Source organism: Protopterus annectens, chromosome 7.part0 (genome assembly GCF_019279795.1).
Source record: "Protopterus annectens isolate FY-2018-M chromosome 7.part0, PAN1.0, whole genome shotgun sequence".
Classification (NCBI taxonomy): domain Eukaryota; kingdom Metazoa; phylum Chordata; order Ceratodontiformes; family Protopteridae; genus Protopterus; species Protopterus annectens.
In genome coordinates, this window is record NC_056739.1 from 345,400,502 (window position 1) to 345,414,895 (window position 14,394).

Here is a 14,394-nt window from a genome sequence, read left to right on the forward strand (position 1 = left end):
TACTGAAGAGAATTTCTTGCTGAATACAGGACTGAAAGAATCACTGTGGTAAAATAATTCAAGCCAAAAAAAGTTGCTAATGCAATTTAAGAGTTGTCATTGTGGAGTCTTTTACTGTTTTTATTTGCATAGACATGTCTAATGGACTGAAAAAAACATGCATGCAATAGGGAAGATAAACACTAGAGGACTTAAAACAGGAGATCGCAGGGGTGGTCATAAGCCTAGCAACAGACCTTTGTGAGTGCAAAACTAAGGTTACACATATACTAAAAAACAACCCAAGACAAGATGACAGTGAGATATTAACAGAAAAAAGCAAAACAAGTGGGAGGCATTGGCATTACTTTATTAGATTTCAATGTCTATAAACAGTTACAGAAAATAATCAGGAAAGCTAGAGGAATTTTTGGATGCAAACTACATAAAAAGACAGAGACGGGGGTAGGGTTTGTATTAAAAAACAAAGACCTGGTCATACCCCATATGGGCTACAGTGTATTGTTCTGATTATGGAGGGTTTTTATTTTTACATTAAGATATACAGTGGAATAAGCTCACACAAAGGCATAAATAGTTTAGAGATTACAAAATAAAAATGTAGGAGGATTGATTAATGGGCTTGTATGTAGAAGCCCCGAAGGATAGAAAAGAGTAGTTTGACAGAAATGTTAGAGCGCGAATGGAAGCGATAACTAGAAGGGCGTTTACTCATCAAAATAAAGACAAGCAATCACGATTTAGGAATAAAAATGTATTGTTTTGGAAATCTTTGGGGTTACAACTGTGACGGACTGTAGGTTCAAAGGTAACTGACAACGGCAAAAAATGAACTAGACATCAGGGAACAATATATAAAAATCAGGTGTTATGGGTTACATATGTGTGTCTAAATTAGCTTTTAAGAAATGTGAGCGGCTCTGAAATGTCTTGAGTCCATCATATTGAGTACATTTGTAAATACGTTTATACCTTTCAAACAGAAGAAAGTATAGGATGCATTTAGCAAAGCAATCTGACAAAGATAGATTGTGGAAGGTTTTATTCCTGTCATTATTATTATTCAGTTCTTATTGAAGCAATCCAGTAAGCTGCATATGCTTTATGGAATGAAGTAGTGGTTCTCAACTTTTTCCATATCAAGGCACCCTCACCAAATTTGGTGTTCAACAGCAGCAACTTTTTAGCACCTGCCTATTACTGTGTGAAATGCCAGAGAGAGCAATTGCAACAGAAAAAAATGTTGGTCATGTGACATATCAGTACAATCTGGTGCATTTAATAAACATACTAGTAACATCACAAAGATACTACTAACATACCTTTTAGTACTGGATACAGGTCCTTATGCATAGCTATCCATTTAATAAAAAGGGATGTGATACAGCTTATAGGAAGCAAACACATCTCCTTACATACTAATCAAGACAGGCCACAAGAGTGGCTGATTTTATTAAAGACATTACAATCATGACAGGTGCAGACGTTTTACATCAGAAAATACATATATTAATATTCAAAAGGGCTCCCTGATGTGGGTCCTTAATCCTGAAAATTGCTGTCTGTCCCAGATTCTGAGCTATGCTGGCACAACATGCAAAGTACAACTATAAAAGACCAGTGTAAAAGAAGCCAGCAATCATGCAACTAATGCTGCCGGCACATTGCCGATCATCATCTTAGGTCACCATATCAGCTTGCTCACTGAACTCTGACCTCTGACACAATGTCAGAAGGCTGTGGGTCTTTCCTGTTTCCAGACAGGTAGAGTCACCTTCCAGAACTGACAGTGCAGTACAGCACACGTGGGGGCCCAGTTTTGCTAACCTTTAACTCATGCCCTCCAGTACAGCTCTTGAGCAGCCTCAACTCCCAGAAGGGTGCGGCACGAGTCTTTAAACACCTTACAATTCAAACAAATACTCATATCTCTGGAACTGCAAGTGTTGCTGGAAAAGTGTAACTGGCAAAACTATTCAGGGTCAATTTATGTTTACATTAGTGACATTCATTCAGGTCAATGCTTTAACCTGTATTTTATAAACCAATATAAATGCAGTGAATATTAATTTTGTAATATATTAGCAGCTTATGATATCTCAGTAACCATTCAAGCATGGCACATACTGCTAGCAGGATTTTATTCATACAGCTGTGAGCTTACAGAAAAAAAAACTGCGTTGTCTCATACGAGTTTGCTTGCCTGGGTCATTGTTTATTTGGATATAAAATCCCTTGTCACTCATTTTCCGTGAAGAAAAAGGTTGCGGAATTATACAAAAATTATTTTAGAGTTTTAGGCACAATGTTTTAAGTAGCTGCGAAGCATAGATAAACAAATGAAATGTTCAGTCCCCATACAAGGGAAGGGGGACAGGGCGGGGAATAGGAAGAGACTTATATTGCTGAAATGAGTATTATCAATTTAAACAAAAATAATCTGCCATATGTTCTTACACAGAAACCCAATATTATTTTTTTTTTTTTTTTTTTTTTTTTTTTTTTTTTAAGAAATGTCAATCAAATTTTCTGTTTACATCAATATAAAAACATTGGACGTTACATGCATCTTTGTGCAATTATGTAAAATAATGGTACTAAATAAATACAATATTGAGGTCATTCATTAAAAGTTTCCTGCTGACCACATACTCAAATTTTGTATTTTTAGTGAAATGTTACAGCTTAAGAATAAATTTGACAATGATTTGAATACCCAACTTTATTGTAGTTTTAAACAGTTTTTTCAAATGCATTTGATCTTAAATTTCACTTTAATTAGCAGTTTCTCATGGAAGACTACAATGAAATGTTTTCTGTTAACTCTTATTATACATTACTGCTAATGTTTTTTTATTGATACCTTTAAATTAAATTATATGCGTAACTCAATATCTTAAACCAAGAAATCTGGACAAAGCCATAAATAATTGGGGGGGGGGGGGGACAAAGGCCCAAAAAATAGGGACACTTTTTAAATACTGCTCTTTTTTTTTTTTATTTTATTTTTATCATTTGTTGACCGGGAAAGTCTGACTAGGTTCCACAGAGCCTGTTTTCAGCGGAGGCCCGGGGAGAAATGCTCCGGATGCATGTCTTTGGAATGTGGGAGGAAACCGGAGTAACCGGAGGAAACCCAGGCGAACACAGGGAGAACATGCAAACTCCACACAGAAGGCACCCCAACCGGGAATCGAACCGGAGAACCTCTTGCTGTGAGGCGACAATGTTAACCACTGCGCCGCCCTTACAAACTTAGAAAGTTGATAGAACAAGTTTTGCACAAGTATGCATTTTCTGAAGGGTATGAAGTCAAACTCAAATGTCACATTTTCTGACTTCAACCCTCAATGATTTGCCAGAAAACCACAATTTTATGAGGAACAGGCCAAAATATGAGGCAAAAATCTGGGAATTCTGAGAAAAATCTGTACAGGTAAGAGATATCATGTGTTAGTTTTTAAATCTCTGCAGTAACTTCTTCTGTAAGGATGGATATGATGGAACAAACTGTTTTCCTTAAAAATCTGATTGGGATTCAAGATGATTGGGATTCACAGCAGTTCTTGCAGAAGTGCAACATGCCCTGCTGAGTTAGGCTGAACTGCACTTCTCAGACTTAAAGCTATTTGTAGTTGTGCATAAACTGCATTGTGCTCATATGCAGTAAAATAAAATTAGCAGGATGACAAATACCTCAACTGGACAGTTTCATCAGCTGGTCAGCTACCTCCCTACTTATCCTGCACAGCACAGAGCACCCCCCTCTCATGCCAGCCCACACACAAATACACACAGATTACTTGGACTAGTAATTTATCCTGTACAGATTTTCGCATTGGGGTATACACATGCAAATAGCTAAATCGCAGTGTGCACTTACCATTTTTTGCATTGTTCTTTATGGATCTTGTGTAATATTGAAATCTGTGAATCCCCTGTCCTTCCAATGCAATGCTACAGAATGCTCAAAATGCTCCAAAGTCTAATCATTGGCCATGCAAACAGACTACTGTACCCAGAAAATTCTCATGCTCAACAGAGCAGAGATGCACTTATCTGCAATGAGAGGCCTCAGAATTTCCCATTTCTTGTGCAGAGTGCAAAAACCACTTTTCACATCTTTGCACACTACGCATGCAGTCTACAAATTCTGAATATAAACTCCATCTCCTTCTCATTTTTTTCCGAGACTATTTTCAGATACAACTCTGTCACAAGGGCAAAGATAGATGCAATACATACAACATAGTTTACACGGTTAGCCTGTATGGCTTTAGGAAGAAACCACGACAAAGAAAAAATAAAATATGCAAACTCCATGTTGACTGAGACCAAAGGTAAAGAATGAACCCCAGACCTTATGCATGTGATGCAGCAACCACATCCTCTGTACCACTGTGTTTACATTCATAGATTGTTACTAGGCTAATGACCTGGTAGGCCTTTTCGAGTCTAGCCAAGTCTTGCCTATCTAAGGGAGCAGTGTAGTCTATGATAGGCCTGATAAGTCAGAGTACAGTGGGATAATGACCTCTTTGGAGCAAAATAGCAAACCCTTACTTATAAGTTGCATAACAAAAAAGGATTTCCTCACCACTGTGGCCACATGGAGGCCGAAGACAAAGCAACTGTCTACTTGTATACCTAGATCTTTCAAACACTGGGTCAACTCTTAGGGGCATATCATCAAATGGTAATTAGCCCAGATGGCTGACTTCACAAAGGTTAAAATTATGCATTTCCTAGCATTCAGTTTAAGACCATGGCTTTGACACCATTGGTTAGTCAGAGATTGGCAGCCATAAAGAATGCTATGGTCTGCAGTGGAGTCAATGAGAACCCCAGCTTGCAGTCATCTGCAAACTTAGTCAAACCTTCTGCGTTTCCTTCAGTGGGTGATAAAGAGTGTATACCTAATTTAGTAGCTTGTCTGTAATGGTTTGAGTGGGGTACCTTTTGAAGAGCCTTGGCCAGGTGGAGGTAAGTTCTATGCAAACTCTTGCCCTCATCCAGTGAATTGGTGACCCCTCTCAAAGAAATCCACCAGATTTAATAGGCATGATTCCCGTTTAAACAAAGCAGGACTGTGATGGGTCCAGTATTTTCGGGTTACTAATATCCTCCTTTATCATGTGCATGATAATGGTCTCCTTGGCCTTGTATACGAGGCTGGTCAGACTTACTGGTTGCACCTCCTTTTTGTGTTATCCATTCAGCTACTACCAGAACTATACATTCATTCTCCAGTTAACTACAATCTAATTCAGGGTAGTAGGACAGTCAGACCCTATCCCAGCACTAAGTGGTACATGGCAGTGAATCTAATCCTGTACAGGGCACTAACCCACCACAGTTTATTCACACTTCACAGTATGCACATTTAGATGCTCACAAATTCAGGTACATTGTTGAAGTGAAGTGAGAGAGGAAACCAGAGCACCACCTGCTGAAAATGCATGCCACTTCAGGGGGATATACAGACTCTGCATAGGAGGTACTCCAGTCAAGAATTAGATGGCAGAACCAAGCACCAATGTTAACACTACACCACTATGCATTTGATCCTTTTCAAAACTGCAAGACTCAATAAAGCAAGTACTGTACATTAAAAAATAATTCCTGCAAAATACAGAGGTACAGGGTTCATAACCCAGAGACTGCCCATGCTCTGGAATACACCTCCCATACATGCCAAGCAGAGCACCTCACTGGCCCTCTTAAACAGGAAGCTTAAGGAGTGGATGGGAAATAGAAAGTTCACCCCGGGGGTCCCTCAGGTGGCTCTTGATAGAGGCACTGAGAACGAACGTCGGGTGGCATGATGCCAGGGACTTCTATGGGCTACACTTGTAAAGGCTCCAGGGCCATTAGCATAGTATACCCCTATAAACCTATAGAGAATTCTTAAACTCTTATCCTTTCAAAGCATTTTGGGAACAGTACACAACTCCTCCCCCACATAACCGCCCATCTGGTGTGCATGGTGACAAATTCCCATAATTCAGAGAGGATTAGCACTCGGAGATCCTACAATCTCTGAATGAGTACAGATCGGCGAGAAATTCCCATAATTCAGAGAGGATTAGCACTCCGAGATGCTACAATCTCTGGATGAGTACAGATCGGCGAGAAATTCCCATAATTCAGAGAGGATTAGCACTCGGAGATGCTACAATCTCTGAATAAGTACAATCTTCTCAATTTTTAGATGCGCGTTGTTCTAAAGATCAAAACTACCGCCTTTCAACTTTGTACAGGGACTCCCTTGGACATCTTAGTAGAATTAGTTTCCTGATGAATCTAAACTCAGTCTTGTACTTCAGTTCTCTTAAAAAGGTTTGGTCAAAGATACATCCTGCAATGTTTTTACTGCATCATATACATACCACTTCCCATATGGTCTGTTCTCTCTATTGTCCTGTAGGGCTTAGCAGACAGCTTCCACAGTATCCTAAATGCAGTTCACGTTAATCTGTTTCTAGATAATGCACTAGAAAATCATTCCACCTAATGCACATAAGGATCAGGTTTAGGTCTTATCCAAGAACATAGTGCGTGCAAGGAATTGGTGGGGGGGGGTATGTTGCCTGCTGTAAAAGAAAAAAAAAACACACACTCATCTTTGAAGTTCCATGAAATGCGTTTCATGTTTCTTTGATTATTCAGCACTCAATAATGCTGTTTAACAACTTGACACATATGCCTGCTTACTCATGCACACTAATTTGTACACATACTCAAACACTTCTGCATATGTAAATTTATATGCTACATTTTGTTTATCAAAATGAACTGTCTGAACAGAGGGCACACTGTCTCATATCTTATCATATAAAAATAAAAATCCTCCCCAGGAAATCCAGATGATCAGCTTTCATCCAGCATTTACCCCTTCAAGTCTTCTTTTACATTACACATCAATGGTTCATATTTTTCAGGTATATCAAGTGTTTTACTTCACTCCATTTTGTTGGATCTTACGTATTTTATATATACATTTTGTTGGATCTTATGTATTTTATATATACATTATCTCTTTGCTTGTCCACAAGCATGCAGATTTAGAATGGATTCTTGGTGTTGTACTCTTGCAGGAAAAAACATTGTAGACCCATTCTAAATACATCCTCATTTCCAGAACAGTGGAAATGTCAGCAATTGCAGTTCTAAAGGCGGACAGTTTTCTGCTAGGAGATTCGTTTTTTGTTTTATCTTGTATGCAACAGGTAGTTAAGGCATGAAACAGAAAAAAAGAGGCAGACCGTCATAAGCACACCTTAATCTGCCCTTGGGAGGCAGAGAAAACTTGTCTGGCATGGAGTGAAAATATATGATCTTTGAATGACATACTGACTTCCACATATCACATGTGCAATGGATATCTTTCATCCTGAAATCCAGAGTCACATGCTGGGGTACAAATCTCAATCGGCAGGGGATGTTAGGGATTCACAGGCTGTGTAGCCTCTTTCTATTTTTTCTCACTACATAGTTGTCATGTCACATGACCCTTGACAGTAGAATTCACATGGACTCAGGGAAACCTAGGAAAACGCATTTTTTTTTAGACAGTACAGACCTGTTTGCACTATTTTTGGGCTTATTCTATCTGAATGCCCGACAGATTTCCTTGAGGGGATCTTCGAGGCAGAACACTGCCTCTCTGCTCTCAGATAAGCCCAAAGCTGCATCAAAGTTTTTCTATTAATTCCCTCGTTGTAGGAGTGAAGACTCTCAGGAATTTACTTCACACAGAGAACACGGCCATGTCCAATCAAGCATGGACATCTTCATTTGTCTCTGTGTAACCTGAAATGTCACAGCTTCTCGCTGTCATACCTTACTCCTTAGGAATGAACACATTTGTCTTTATCACCTTGAATGCTTTGCAAAGCAGCGTGCTTCTTAAAGAGATTATGACATTGATGAAAATAATTCTGAAAGTGAAAGAAACACTACTACAGGACATATGATTTCACTGCAGTTAAAGTTTAAGCTCTGCTATTTAGGAATGCAGCGTTCAGATAGCCAAAATCCATTCAGTACCGTCAGTGAACACAATATCAGCAAATTCCAGAAATAAAGTACTTTAAAATAATAAACTAATTATAACAAGCCCAGTGGACCTCCCCGGTAATCAAACTGTAATAAATAAATAAATAAATAAATAAATAATTACACATCTTAACAAGGAATTCAAATGTTGGTTAAATATTGTTTAACAACTTGCAGTCAAGCAAAGTGTTCATAATTGCATTTTAAATCATAATTCTTATCCTGAGAACGCAAATGTGTTTAAATGCTTATTTCTTATTGCATGCTATACATATTACTGTTTTACATATGTTCTGTTTTGCATATTTTCCCTAACTTTCGCTCAGTGTCTCGATATATAGTACAATAAATATCCAACAAATGTAATTCACTGTCGGAAATGTCATAACTGCCTAAATGGCCCTGTCCATGGTCAAATACAGCCGGAGTACCAGCCCACCAACCTAGTTACAGTTAGGAAGCAGGTAAACCAATACATAAAATGTCAAAGCCTTTTAATCTGGCAAATATCTCTTAATCAGGAGTGCAATATTTACCTACCATAAAAGAGTGTGTGTTGGTGAATAAAGTTGTCATTACAAAAGTTTTTTCTTGGATAATGCCAGGTCACATAAAGGGCAAAGTAAATGAGATGTATATTCAAAATACACAAGTGAAATAAGAGCAGCCTATTCAAACATCGTATTTCATGAGGTGAAGAGCAAAACAAGCTATGCTGCATATAAAATGCATGCAAAGCTCCAAGATAGATGACTACCAGCAGTCAGGACTGGACTTGAAACCCTGATAGTGCAAGATATAAATCTTAACCATTTAGCCTGTATTCTGCTGGCTACCATCAACATCCTGCCTAAGATTGAGAAGGGGATTTTTGTTCTACACTCACTCGTTTGTTATGAATTCTAGCATTCAGTGATAGATAATAGCTGTGTGATCACTCAACTGTTACCCCTTCACTTTCTTTATACTTGCATTTAGCTGTCACTAATTTCAGTAATTCGTGGTACACATCCAGATCTACTCTCCTTCTGTTGGTCAGTGGATTAAGAAATGCATCTACTGATACAACAAGAAGTCCCAGACAAGATAGGGATTATAATGGTGGTACGTTGTGACAATGCTGTCACTGACTGGTTCACATTAATGGAAAGGCAATGATGACACATTACATAGGATGTGAAGATTTGTTTATAATGCAGTGATCTCACATAACTGCTTGCCATCTGTCACCATGTTCGGTTTATGTTATTTTATGCGAATAGAGTACGGAGTTTTTCTTGCTCATACGTAAATGGTAACATTAAGTTTAGTTTCTATTCCTTCACTGTGTTATTAAGCAAATGATTTAGTAACTCTGCCTACGTTGGCGACCAGTGGTTTAATCTTAACTGTTTAGGCTCACTAAACACAAGGGCTCAAGGCCGACATGAGATTAATGTTTTGTTAAATGACTTGCTCAGGACACCTCCTGTATACAAAAGGATTCTGAAGGAATCAAACTCAGAGTTAAAGTCTGAAACTCCCCAACAATATAGTTGTACACCACCAGCCATATTTGTCATACACAATCTTAACAATTCATAAAACTTGCTTAAAAAACGCATATTTTGCTTACTTCCCTCCACTTTCCCTTTGAGCTAAACAAAGTGGCCAGCAATTATTCAATTTTCTATTGCACAACTGGCTAAAAATTGTCACAGTGCTATTATCAGCGAGACTCAGATTTTTTTCCACTGCAGTTTTATCAAATTCAGTGTAAATACTCTCTTCCATACAGGAGGTACATAAAATGTACAAGGACTTTGCACAGAAATTGGTCTGGATTTCTCACCATTAAGGTGCGCGTGTCTGTGTGCGTGCGCGTCTGTGCACGTCGGCCAATAAGGAATACTGATTGACAAGGAGACTATGAGGAGTTGCTATAGAATAAAACAAGGCATCACAGGCACTGTACCATCCACCAGAAATGACTTGGAAGACGGCACAAAAACTGTCAGGTTGCAAGAAAAACTCAGGAAGAGGGAAATAGACACCCTTCATAATGGATGCCATCAATGACAACCCGCTCACCACTCCACAAGACATCAAATGAAGGAGCATTTCCAGCAGTTTCTGAATGAAGGAAAATTCACAGAGGCTATACCCCCCAAACCCCCCCACCCAGACACAGTCATGATGAAAGATAAGGAACCCACCCTAAAGTAAGAACAGCACTAAGGAAAATAAAGTTATGTTATTTTATGCGAATAGAGTACAGAGTTTTTCTTGCTCATACGTAAATGGCAACATTAAGTTTAGTTTCTATTCCTTCACTGTGTTATTAAGCAAATGATTTAGCAACTCTGCCTACGTTGGCGACCAGTGGTTTAATCTCAACTGTTTAGGCTCACTAAACACAAGGACTCAAGGCCGACATACATCCCCTCCACAAGACATCAAATGAAGGAGCATTTCCAGCAGTTTCTGAATGAAGGAAAATTCACAGAGGCTATACCCCCCAAACCCCCCACCCCCACCCAGACACAGTCATGATGAAAGATAAGGCACCCACCCTAAAGTAAGAACAGCACTAAGGAAAATAAAGTCATGGAATGCAAACTCAGATGAGATTACAGCCGACACAATCATCATGTTGGGTGAAATAAGGGAAAATGGTTCCTGAAGGTACGCCTAGCAGTTTGGATAGAAAGGTGGATGCCACACTGGAGAATAAGCATACTAGTGCCAGTATAGAAGTACAAAGGGGACATCCACAACTGTGGACAGTACAAGGTATCAAACTCCTGTCACAGTGCATGAAAGTTCTAAAGAAGGTGACCAATAAATATGCAGAGTAGTAGAAAGTAAGATGGGAGAAGAGTTTGGATTCAGATCAGGATAGAGCAAAACCAACCTGATGTTTGCAGCGACACAGATGGAGACAAAAGTATGTAAGAAATAATAGTATTAGACAGTGGAGAGGATGGAGAGTGTAGGGAATTAGGGAGGAAGTCGAGGGATGTCAGGTAGGGTGGCGACAGCTGGAGCATGTCCAGTGAGAACACAGGTGGGAAATGGACCAAGGTCTTAAAGTGGTTATTAGTGGTACGAGTGTTTGGAGGAAGGGAATTCCATAGTCTTGCTAGGGAGAAGGATAATAGAAATTCTCCTGGAGTGGGTGTGGCTATGTAAACTTTGAGCGGGTTGTGATTGTTGGACACGAGTGGTTTATCAGAGTGATGCATTTTGAGAGTGTAGGTGATTGGCAGAGATGAGTTTATGTGCATTTGATAATTGGATATAGGAGAGAGAGTTGGGCAGTTCCAGACAGTTCAAGGTGTGAAGGGCATTGCAGTGGTAAGAGGAGGATTTGGATCTGGTAGCAAACTTGGAAATTTTGTTGTAGCAGAAGATCATTTGGTCTTTAGAGAGGATTCCAGTTTAGTAAGAAGAGGGGCTCCATACAAGAGGGAAGGAATGAGGTAGGTGATACAGAGGGCATGCCTGGTTGAGGGAGTAAGAAAACTGCTGTGTCGATAAGCATACCTAGTTTTTGGTAGGTTTTCTTAATATTAATTTGTAGGTGGATATCAAATTTTAATTGGTCGTCAATAAGGACTCCTAGAAGTTTTGTATGGGGGGACACTCAATAGAGGTTTTGTTTTGGATAGCTATGGAGAAAGAGATCTTGTCTATTTTGGTACATTTAAAAGGGGCAAATATCATGACTTTGGAGCATTGAGTGCCAGGTGATTATTTAATATCCAGCACTCTGTAGAAGAGAAGGCATCTTGAGTTAATCCCATGAGTTTGGGGAGGGATTTGGCAGAAAAGATGATCGTAGAGTTGTCTGCATATTTGACAAGTTTGGCATTTGGGTTACACTGATGGAAGTCATTTATGAAGATGTTAAAGAGTAATGGACCTAATATAGAGCCCTGAGGTATGCCAGCCAGAGTGTTAAGGATGGAAGATGTGCAGTTTTTCCACTTGATGGCTTGTTGCTCATCAGAGACGTAACTGGAAAACCAGCAGACAGAGAAAGTGGATAGAATAAGATGAGAGTTTGGACAAAAGTCATGTGCATGATTGACTACTTCGAGGAAGGAATGGAGAGCGGCATTTGTGCGGGTCTAAATCTATGCTGTGTAGGGGGTCAGCAGTGGATTGTCTAAGAGGTAGGGTAGGAGTTGCAGGTGAATACATTTGAGAATTTTAGAGATGGGGGATAAGATGGCTATTGGCCAGAAATTAGAGATACCAGTGTTGTTGGCCTCTTTGTGAAGGGGAATAAAGGCTCTTTTCCAGAGTAGGGGTACATAGATTCTTGAATAGCACGATTTATTAGGATGGAGACAAGAAAAGCTATGCCATCAACAGCTAGCTCAAGGAAGTTAGATGGAAGGTCCTCAGGGGCATTTGAGCATGGTTTCACTAGGAGTTTTTTATGGTGGAGATAGGTGGAGTTAGGGAAGATGGGTGGGGTCGAAGAATGTACATTATTTGGAAAAGATGGGATGAGTTTGGCTGAGTCTATGAAGGAGGTAAATTTGGTAGCCAAGGAAAGATCAGACGTGTTAGAATCTTGGCAGGGGTTGTCTTTTCTTTTTTTTTTTTTTTTTTAACCAGGACAGATGAGGGTAGAGATACTATTCCATAAATTTTGGGGGTCAATTTGTGGTTGTGTTGTATAGAGTACTAGGATTTCTGGTCAGTGGCAATGTGTTATTTGACTTCATTACATGTATGTATATTTATACCCACAAATGCACATGCATACACACACACTAATATATATTATATATATATATATATATATATATATATATATATATATATATATATATATATATATATATATATATATATATATATATATACACACACACATACATTTGTGTGTGTATATATAAAATATTACACACGTGCAAATATGTCACATCATAGAATTCACCAACATAAAATAATTGGAGCAAATGCAAATGCATCCAACAGTAGTACAAGAATCAGCTTACCTTACCATTACATTTAGCAGACATTACAGACGGTGCCAACAGCTTTCAATGAAAAGAAAGCTAGAATTAAATGAATCGGACAAAAAAAAAAAAAAGTAATTCCATATACTGGGAACATCCTTATAGGAGTAAAATGAATATCCACAAAAAAAAAAAAAAAGAGCTCTAGTATGCAGTCATGCACACTAGAAGACAAGACAACTTAGGCACAATATCTGACTTGGAATCAGTATGATTAATAAACAGTGAAACCCAACGTTTGGAAGAAAAAAATATTTCTGCTAAACTTCAAAATAAGAAAGAAACAATTTTAGAGTACTTTCAGTAAAGGTGACCAGTATTGCTAAATGTGATGCAGAAGATATTCTGATAAAGTCTGCAAGATTCCTGACAAGTGTAGAAAAACTGCAAACAGAAGAATTGGGGAGACAAAGATATAGATATGGTACGTGGGAAGAGAAATTTCTAGAGTGCCTGCGTTGAGTAAAAAAAAAAACGTAAAAATCCTAGATGTAATTGGTAATGAGAACAATGTTGCGTGTTGTGGATGTAAGGGGAGAGAACATGCAGGATTATATGCATATAGAACTAGCAAGGAAAGGGGAAATCGGTTTCATCATATGCTCGACTACGTGTTGGTCAACATAAAAATGTACCTGCAGGGGACTAACTAATTTAAAGAGGAAAATGTTAAAAGGAAAGAAATAAGTCAATGGACTTATGGGGCGGTCACTTGGATCTAAAATTTTTTTGTAGAATTGGGGAAATCTTGGTGTTAACAGGTGGTGCATAGTTGTGAGGGTTTTTTCCAGACTATTTAGCAATATGGATGGAGGTGATGGAAGAAAGTAAATTAAAATAGGAAAGGAAATGGAATGAATCAGAAATGATGGGATGAAACTGGAGTGTGTGAAGTATTGCAGTTACAGAAGGATCATATAAACATGATGGACATCTATAAAAACTAGTCTGAACGGTGGATTGAATTTAAAAAGAAATGTTTTTTTTCCAGTGGCAGGATAACATACGAAAGTGAGAGAGAGTAGGGGAAAATGTATAAAAATGTGTTAAATTTATGATGTGTAAAAATAAAATTGAGAAATAATTAAGGCATTACTATTTAGGCAGTGATATTTACAATGGGGGAAGGGAGGAGGTGTCTGCCTATTTTGATAAAAAAGCAAAGAAAGATTAATAGAAGGATAAAGAAAAATATAGGAGATAGGTAAAAAGAGCACAAGAGCAAATTAGGAGTATAGTATAGCATGTAGAAAATATGTAGAAGAGTAAAAATAATAAATGAGAGAAAGGAAAGTTAAAATAAAATCCAGAAGGAATTAAG